General features: G+C 32.6%; 1 long non-coding RNA gene across 1 annotated transcript; it reads right to left on the minus strand.

Annotated features, from left to right (window-relative positions):
* Positions 1 to 1,117: 1,117 nt before the first annotated feature.
* LOC125861902 (uncharacterized) lies at positions 1,118 to 4,435 on the minus strand. The gene is made up of 3 exons (XR_007446002.1): positions 4,279 to 4,435; positions 2,075 to 2,213; positions 1,118 to 1,346 (listed from the first exon to the last, which is right to left on the minus strand). It is a non-coding gene; the product is annotated as an uncharacterized LOC125861902 (long non-coding RNA).
* Between the last annotated feature and the right edge of the window lie 6,075 nt (positions 4,436 to 10,510).

Raw genomic sequence — 10,510 nt, forward strand, 5'->3', positions numbered from 1 at the left:
AATCCTGTATTTTTCTTTTTTACAAAACATTATTAAATTTTAACCTATCAAATACAATATGCAAATGAAACTCAATATATATTTGTAACTGGATTAGTGTTTCACCAAAAAAAATCTTTAAAGCTTTATTTTGGATCTCCTTATTTTATTGACTTGAGTAAACATTTTAAAAACAAGAAGGAAAAAATTATATATATTTTTCCTTTATTTTATGAGGGTGGGTGGGGTGGGGTCTGTTAGAAAAATAGAAAAAAGATACTTAATAAAACATGCAATTTTATAATGTCAATCATGTATTAAGAAATAAAATAAAATAAAATGTGAATATATCATTCACACTTATCAGAATAAAATATAAAAATATTGCTTAACTAATAGAATATTTAGTTCAAGGGATGAACTATTTTGTTTTTTTTGGAAAAAAAATAAATTAAAAAAATTACATGTAGCCTAACGAATAATAAACTCGGAATGAGATTTATTATTTCTACTATTTTTTTTTCGAAGAGTCAATTTATTTTTTTATTTTCAAGCAACTTGTATCTTCAATGTATTTTACTAAAATAACTTAAATGCCATGTAAATTAATCACTAGACCAAATATATCCCCTGAGAAACAGCTATATAAATTAGTCTTCGTCACACTACAAGAAACTGTACTTTTAGTGGCAGCAAATGTCGCTACAAATAGCTTGAAAGTCGCCACTAAAGATTATCAGTGGCGACATTAGCGCCGTGGCAAGTACTTCCATAACTAAATGTTATTTGTGACGATAATAGCGCGTCGCCACTAAATACCCTTATTTGTGGCAACTATTGTCGCCACCAAAAGGTAACAAAATATGTCACCACAAAATAGGTATTTGGTCGGGTCGCCACTATAGTATGATCTTTAGTGGCGAGCTCTTTTGCCACAATAACGATTAAACCTTCAGCAACAACCCTTGTCGCTTCAAAAGCCTTAGATTTAGTGGCAAAATAAGTCGCCACAAATCATTCAACCTTTGGCAGCAGCTATTGTCGCTACCACCCTTAATTTAGTGGCAACATTAGTCGCCACTAATACCAATATTTTCAACAAAAAAAAATTAAATATATATTTATATTGATTCAATTTCATATCAATAGCAAATCAACCAATAGCATTACAGAGAACACAACAAAATACACCACATCTCGAATATTTCAAACAGTTCTACTACTAAAAAGCCAGTTAAATATACTCCTACTACACAATACGCTATTGTATATTTTATGCACTTACATAAAATTAAAAAAGCAACATATGTAGTGTCTTCGCATTCCTCCTTAATCACGTCATTTGTGATTGTTTAACATTATTGTCCCTGTTATTAAGAAAAAACACAGAATCATTCTTGTAATCTATAATGAGAATAGAATAAGGGGTGACCACGATAATATTTGAATAGAATAATCCAAAACACTTTTAAGAAAGTAAACGGATCATTCGTCAGCACTCTACATGACCTTATATTCCATACAGAAAGAAATTCATACAAATATAAATTGCGTAAAATGAAAAGAGTATACCGTTTTAGCTTATAAAAGAACATCATATAAGTGACTAAGTGGACAACAACAACAGTAATGTTGTCTTAGATAGAGAAGAACACACTTAGATTTACTTAAGCTCCCTTTAAGTTAGTAAGTTAATAAAGAGCTCAAAGAAAATTAGTATGCTATAGTATTTCATTATTTTAAAAAAAGTCACAGAGCACAACAACAACAATTATAAAGTTGTATAAACTTGCATAAAAATAGATATAGTTCTTCACAAACTTAAAAGTTTTGTTATGCAAGGACACACATCTCACATCATTTTCCTTATTATAATATCTAGGTTACATATTGTATTTTAGAGTAATCTCAACAAACTTCTATTTTAGAGTGATATAGAAGTAACGTGTGTACTCCTACAACTACTTATTCAACAAATGAAGTTGTCTAGCCAAATGTTGCATATAGTTTTAATTGTCGTGAAAGTTATGCTTCGTCAAAAATTATAAGTGATCCTTGAAATGAAAAAAATAAAATAGACAAGTTATATTCTGACCTCTCCCACATCCCTTGGAGGTTCCAAAGATCTTGAATCTCCTACTAATAATGCCGCCGGTCAATAAGACATCAACAATGTAGTTGAATCTTCTACTAATAATGCCAAAATGACAGTTACGATACCAAATGTGAAATCACTGAAATATAGATGCAGGTTAATATCAATTTCATCAATACATCTTTTGCACTTCAGATCTAGAAGATACCCATGGCTATTATCACCTCAAATAATGCCTCAAATCACAGAGCTTGTTTTTCCACATTCCGACTTGAAAAATTTCAGTGCCGACTTACAATTTGATGTGCTGGTGCAACCTAGTAATTTTTCTTAAACCTACTAATTTTGCCATTTTCCTTTAGAAAATAAATATAACAGGTACTCCCATTGTTTCAATTTGCTTGTCTTAGTTTGACTCGGTACGTAGTTTAAGAAAATAAAACATACTTTTGAATCTTGTGGTGATGAACTAAATATGTGTAATGTACTAAAATTCCTTTTGAATTTCATGGTCTTAAATATACCATGTATGATATTAGGTGTAAAGAGTGACTGAATAAAGAAAGGCATTATTTTTGAAACAGATCTAAGCAAGATAAAGAAATTGACATGGAGGGAGTCTTATTTATTGTCCACCTATCTATAGATACCACCATAGCACAAATAGGTAGTATTTCTTGTCCAACTAGAAAGGCATTATTTTTGAAAGAGATCTAAGCAAGATAAACAAATTGATATGGAGGGAGTCTTATTTATCGTCCACCTATCTATAGATACCCATAGCACAAATAGGTAGTATTTCTTGTCCAACTAGATATGTAGATATCACCATAAGACACTCTTTCAAACTTACATTCTGCAATTCATGATACACAGAATTTGTCCAAACAGAGCGGAAGAGTGTTATTGAAACAAGAAATTAAACTTCCTACATGTTGCACTTCATTAAGGTAATTGCGAGCATGATCAGATGTAGCAGGGCATGCAACTACAACAATTATAAAGTTGTATAACCTGCATAAAAAAAATGTAGTTCTTGGCGACCATAAAAGTTTTGTTATGCAAGGAAACATATCTCACATTATTTTCCTTATTATAATATCTACTTAACATATAGTATTTTAGAGTAATCTCAACAAACTTCTATTTTAGAGTGATATTCAAGAATGTATCACTGTACTCCTACAACTACCTAATTCAACAAATGGAGCTATCTAGCCAAATTTAAAAGTAGAAAGTGTAGTTTCAATTATCAAAATTATAAGTGAAACATGGTACTTGACATGAAAAAATAACATGTTCTCCAGTTAATTCATTAATCTATAAGTATATCACAAAAAAAGGGAAGATAGGATACAAAACAATCTATCCAAAGAGGAATAACACAATAAAAAGAAGGCAGCATCTCGCACAGAAACAGTTTGCAAATTGACAACTAGTTTTAAAACTCCCTAGATTCTCAAAAATTGAAATGATAGTGTTTGATAGTGTAATACTAACTGGACTGAAAGAACCAAAAAGTTGCATACCACAACTCAAAAGAACTCTAGAAATAGCTAAACAAAAGAATCAACCATGTAGTTGCCCAATGCCACTGAAATCATAAGATAAAATTAATATAACTCAAAGAATTAAAGTAAATAGACTAAAATTGTGTATTATATTAAATAGGTATATCAAACTTTCTAAACATTTTTGTACAAGTGCTCAGTTGTAAAAAACTTTTTTTTATCAGAATTTCACCTTTCACTTCCCTCAATACATAAAACTATCCAAAATTTCAAACTTTCACTGCTTTTAATTGTTTATTCTTTTTCTAGTACTCTCTCATTTTCATTCATAGACCTCAAATCTTAGTATCAAACAATTTTTTTAAATAGTATATCTTCAATAAATCTCACCCTACTTGTATTGCTAATTAATGGTCTCTAACCACAAAAGTCTATTTCCAAATAATTGGACTTGGTGCTAAAATAATGTCTAACTTAAGGTGATTCTTATGCTTTCAATGTAAGGAAATTAGGTTCATTTACATACAGAGCCAACAATAAATTTCACCTTCAATGTTACTCTCTGTTTGATTTAAGAACTTCAAATACAGAGACTAATAATCGAAATCACATGTTTAACCAACAAAAATCAAGTTTTAAACTAGTCTCAATTCATTTATGGTGTGTATAGATGAAAAAAGATATAGAACTTACCTGAAGACAAGGAAGACAAACGAGCAGCGGCAATCGATGGCAGCAGTGGACGCTCCAGGCAACCTTTCAATCTCTCTCGCGTCTCAACTCTCAATCTCAATCTCTCTCGCTTCTCAACTCTCAATCTCTCAGCAGAACCTTTAATTAAAAACCCTAGACCCCCAATAAACAAATACAATGTTTAAGTTATAAATTAATGAATGGTTCATATATTATAGGGAAAATAAATAAATAAACTCATATTTCGAGTAAATATGCCCCTGAGTGGTTTTGACAAATAATGTATATTTAATTTTTTTATTCACAAATTTATATTTATCGAAGTAAAAGAAGATAGTGGTTTTTTAATTTCAAAAATATTACGTGACTTTAGAAAATTAACCTAATTATTTTTTTACCACCTCAAATTAAATCTGATTGAAATAAAAAATAAATAAATAAATCAATTCCTTTCTATTTAGTCATAAAATATATTTGGGTCAGGTCTAAATAACAAATGGATTAAGGTATTTTAAGTTGGATTAGGTTTGTGTGGGTTTGAAGGGTAAAAAATGAATGAGCTAAAAAAAATTAAGCCCCTTTACATTTTTGAAAATTTTAAAAAATCAGTTTTAGGAAATATTTTTGTTAATTAAGTTTGTTAACGAAAAAGGTAAGTCTATATGTCTCATTACTTAGACGACAAAGGTATATATGCATCACTTTTTTAACGAAGTATATATCCTCTGTAAATCACAAAATTGAGGGATATATTTGCACTTTTTCCCTATATTAGGTATATCTAAAACATATTTTCAAAAATGATTTTAATATTTTTATAAGTTAAATACGCAACTTTTTTATTTGGTCAACTTTATGATTTTTCGAGTTTTTATTCTATATCACTAATTATTTTAAATCCTTAATTATTATTGTGATAAACGAATTTTATTTTCAATCAAAGTAATCAAATATATCCCTAAATAAGTTTTTTTAGTACTCAAAGTGTTTCATTTAATAAATACTTATAATAACTTTATTATATATAATAATATGTTTTATCTATTTAATTAGAGTTATATTTATTTAAATATTTCTATAAAATAATTATTAGAAGTTTTCAATATATTGGTATGATATTTATGTATATTTAAATAAGAAATTATTATTAATAAAATTTGAATTTAGAAAGTAGAAAAGAATTACTGGCGACATGAAATGTTGCCACAATACCTTTAGTAGCAACAGCTTATTAGTCGCCGCTATAAGAAATTTTATTAAGAAATTTAGTGCATATTTGTGGCGACCTAAACATAGTCGCCACTGACTATATAATTTTCAGTAGCAATTTTAAGGCTCGCCCCTAAAGCTACTGCCTTTTGTGGCAACCTTTACAAGTCGCTACAAAAGCTCCAACTTTTGTGGCAACTCTAAGTGTCGCCACTAAAAGTCGTCACAATAAATCATATTTCTTGTAGTGGATCATCCTTTTTCACTCACTAAGTCTTCTCTGTATATAAAATATTCCTTCCATATTTTCATATTAAATTTCGTCTATATTTTCAGATGATAGAGAAGGGAAATTGCATTGTAGTTGTAGTAACAACGATTGTCACCCCAAATGAGGTTCCACATACGGGTGTGAGGAAGAGGTCACAGGGAAAGTACAATGCTGAATTTGCAAACCAAAAAGTATGTGTCTGGCTTGGGAACTTTGATACACAAGAAGAAGCCGCAAGGTCTTATGATAAGGCTGCCAGAATGTATCACGATGCTAAATCCAAACTTAATTTCCCGATGTCAAATGAGGATAACCTAGAAAATGGCATTGTAGCTATAGTGACAATAGTTGTAACCCCAACTGAGATCCGATATAGGAGTGTTGGGAAAATGCCACGGGGTAAGTACAAAACTAATTTACAAATCAGAAATTACGTGTCTGGCTTGGGACCTTTGACAGAAAAGAAGAAGCTGCAAAAACTTATCTTAAGGCGATGAGGATGTATCGCAGCCTTAAAGCCAAAATCAATTTTCGGACATTAAATGAGGATAACCTAGAAAATGAGGAGCTCAATCTTAAACTCACCCTTGCTCTATCAGGGAGAAAATGAAACTATATGACACATCAAGTATTGATTGTAGTTATTAGAAGCAACAGTTTAATTTCCATTTTTTATTTTTAGAAGAACAAAAATAACAGGAAACTTAATTATTTCTTGTTCGTAATTGTATATATCATATTTTTACATTATAGAATTGAGTTGAATGAATTTTTATTTTGTTGCATTGTTTATTTTCTGTGTTAATCCCCTTTCTGTGCTCATCTTCTATTATATATTTCTTTTAATTAGTATAATCTTGATTCTTTAGAAATAACTTCAAGATGCTAATGTCAATAGCTAGTGTGCATCTTGACCCATTTTTTATATTCCTTTGTATTTGTTGTTGTGCATTTTAATGGAATGTGATTGTTTTTAATTTGGGAGTAAATTTTGAGTTGTATTCAGATTCATATTGTCACTTCCCGAGTCTATACCCTAGACGTGACCGATACTGGAGAATCAATGTTGATCTCCAAGCTAACCCTTGGTCTGGCTAATTACTCAGTGGAAGACTTACTGAAGAATATAGGAACTCAATTACTGCATTAACTCATAAGGTCTCAATAGAAGTCTGAAAGTATATAATTAAGCATAAAAGATTTACTTCAAGTCTCAAAACATCACAAAGGAAGATAGGGAAAAGACTCCTCAAAACTTTTGTCTATGAAGCCTCTAAAATACTATGATGGAAGTGAGGACAGGACCCACGACATCCTAAATAAACTGAAATCTAAATATAAAGCACTTCAAAAAGCAAGGAGGCTCACCAAAGCTAGCTGGAATGCCACTAGATCAACAGAGCTTCAGTTGATAATCCTGAATACCTGTATTTGCATCATCAAATGATGCAACCCAAATGGCGTTAGTACATTAAAAGTACAAACATGTAAGGGGAACACTGAAACATAACATATAATTTGAACTAATAGAAACGAAGACATAGTCACCTCGTCTCAACTCAACTCAGTTAAAAAATAATCAACTCCACCCTGCATAGATGCAAGAATAAAAGATGCAAGATGTATAAAGCTTTTAAAACTGTTGATAACAACTCAATGTATATAAAAATACAATAATAGACTCTTTACTCTTATTTGGGAGATTCTCTAACCGACAACCATGACTATGAACAACATGATGATGCATCGTCTCACCCATGATGCCAGAACTGTCATATACCTTGCCGGGGTATAGGACATCCTTAAAGAAGTGGATCCACTAAGCTATGCTTAAAAGCAATAAGGGATCATCTAAAAAGTATGATCCTTTACCCATATTAGCATACATGGTTTATGAGGATTTTGAGTCGTATGAAGTCATCCCCATATCGGTGCTCAGTACTACTTCCAATAATATATATAACTCATGCTCATATGTTTAAAAACATAAATCCTCCTCAATTTGAGATAGCTACTCAATAGGTTCTCTTACAAGAGACAAAACTTAAAACTCTTCATGAACTCGTTTAGAATCAAGGTTTCCTCTCATTTTAAATGTAAAAATATATATACTTAGGAATACTTAGTTCCCTTATAATTATTTTGAAAAATGACACTCAACTTTCCTCANGTATGAAGTCATCCCCATATCGGTGCTCAGTACTACTTCCAATAATATATATAACTCATGCTCATATGTTTAAAAACATAAATCCTCCTCAATTTGAGATAGCTACTCAATAGGTTCTCTTACAAGAGACAAAACTTAAAACTCTTCATGAACTCGTTTAGAATCAAGGTTTCCTCTCATTTTAAATGTAAAAATATATATACTTAGGAATACTTAGTTCCCTTATAATTATTTTGAAAAATGACACTCAACTTTCCTCATCATATTCATTTACTCAAGTCTTAAAACAAGCTATAAATAATTGAAGAGGACTTCTCAAAAAAACTTTCTCGAACTTTACTTTTAATATTTACTTTGAATTTGAAATGTGAATTCAAGAGTTATGATTAGCATATGTAGGATCTCTCAATGATTAATGAAGACTTAGATAAGTAGTAATAAGAAGAGAGCAAAGAAACAATTCAAAGGAACGCATATGGGTTGAAAGACGGATGTTGAAGGGGCCTAACACCCTGGCGCAATAGTCGAACACCACGCCATCCCTTAGTTACCTGAGGCTGGTTTGGGGTGAACTGTAGGCGCAGGGCGCCAGCCCCTCTGACGCTTAGGGGGGGGGGTCAGCCTATTTCGAAAATGTTTTGACAAATTTTGCTTCTCAATTTTTGGTCTAATTCACCTAGAATCGACTAATTTCTTTCAAACTCCCTTAGATTCATAAACTCAACATAATTCCTGGAAAACCCACTTAAATCACATCATGAACAACATTCAAACGCAAGACCATCACCTCAAGAACTCAACAAAACTCCATTGTTAAAGAATGAAACACAAAACCTTAAAAAAAATTTAAGAATTAAAATCAACCAACCTGAAGAATGAATTCATGGATAACAATCACATGCTCCGGAGATGGTTGCGGATATGATGAGCAGGATGAGTCTTTTTGTTGCTGGGTTGTACCGTCTGTCAAGCAAAGAGGGAAAGACAACCATGCTTATTAGGTACATTGACATAGCAAGGTTCATGGTCTATGTGCAGCACGTAGAGGAAGAAAAGCTGAAGGATAGGGTGGAGTCTAGAAACAAGAAAGCGAAGACAGGGAATGAGTTTGGGCAGTAGAGAAATAATGTGAACCGGTGTTCTTTCCAACAAAATCAAAATGGACCTGCTCCATCATCTGCTAGTGCACCTGCACCCAGAAACAAAGGTGATTCGCAGAACTTCAGAGCTAGACCTGCACAGTCTCAGGGTAGTGTGGCACAAGGCGGTAACTAGGATCCTGCATGTGCTAAGTGTGGTAGAACTAACCTAGGTAAGTGTCGCGATGGCTCCACAGGTTGTTTCAAGTGTGGACAATAGGGTCACCTTATGAAAGAGTCCCCTAAGAACCAGCAAGAAAATGTGAATCAAGGAAATAAAGCCCAATCTTCATCAGTTGCTCCACCAGACAGGGCTGCACCTAGAGGAGCTACTTCTGTAACTGGCGGAGGGGAAAACTGCCTTTATGCGATCACTAGTCCTCAAGATCAAGAGAACTCTTCAGATGTTGTCACTAATAGTCTTTACTATTGATGCTTATGCTTTGCTAGACCCAAGAGCAAGTTTATCTTTTGTAACCCCTTATGTTGCAAATAATTTTGATGTTCTTCCTGAGAAACTCTGTGAAACCTTTTGTGTTTCTACACTTGTTATGTGAGTCTATTCTAGCTGAGCGAGTATATCGTGATTGTGTCGTTTCCATCAATCACAAGAGTACTATGGCTGATTTAGTTGAGTTAGACAAGGTAGATTCTAATATCATTCTTGGTATAGACTGGCTTCATGCCTGTTATGCCTCAGTTGATTGTAGAACTCGAGTTTTCAAGTTTCAGTTTCTAAATGAGCTAGTCTTAGAGTGGAAAAGTAGTTCAGCAGTGCCTAAGGGTCATTTTATTTCGTACCTTAAGGCAAGAAAGTTAGTCTCCAAGGGGTGTGTCTATCACTTAGTCTGAGTTAATGAATCTAGTGTTGAGATACCTCCTATTCAGTTAATATCAGTAGTAAAAGAGTTTCTAGAAGTCTTTCTAGATGATTTTCCCGGAGTCTCTCCTAAGAGAGAAATAGACTTCGATATAGACATTCTTCGAGACACTCGTACCATATCTATTCCTCCATATAGAATGGCACCAGGAGAGTTGAAAGAGCTAAAAGAGCAGTTGAAATATCTCTTAGATAAAGGCTTCATTCGACCAAGTGTCTCACCTTGGGGCGCTCTGATCTTATTTGTAAGGAAAAATGATGGTTCCCTTAGGATTTGTATATATTAGCGTCAGTTGAACAAGGTTACCATCAATAATAAGCATCCTCCTTCGAGAATTGATGATCTTTTCGATCAGCTTCAGGGTGATACTTGTTTCTCTATGATAGACCTCAGATCAGGCAACCATCAGTTAAGAGTAAGGCAATGTGATATTCCATAAACAACATTCAGAACCCGTTATGGTTATTATGAGTTCTTTGTTATGTCCTTTCGTTTGACCAATGCCCCTGCAACATTCATGGACCTAATGAATAGAGCATTTAAGCCTTGTTTAGATATGTTT

The sequence above is a fragment of the Solanum stenotomum genome, chromosome 4 (genome assembly GCF_019186545.1).
Source record: "Solanum stenotomum isolate F172 chromosome 4, ASM1918654v1, whole genome shotgun sequence".
In the NCBI taxonomy this organism is placed as follows: Eukaryota; Viridiplantae; Streptophyta; class Magnoliopsida; order Solanales; family Solanaceae; genus Solanum; species Solanum stenotomum.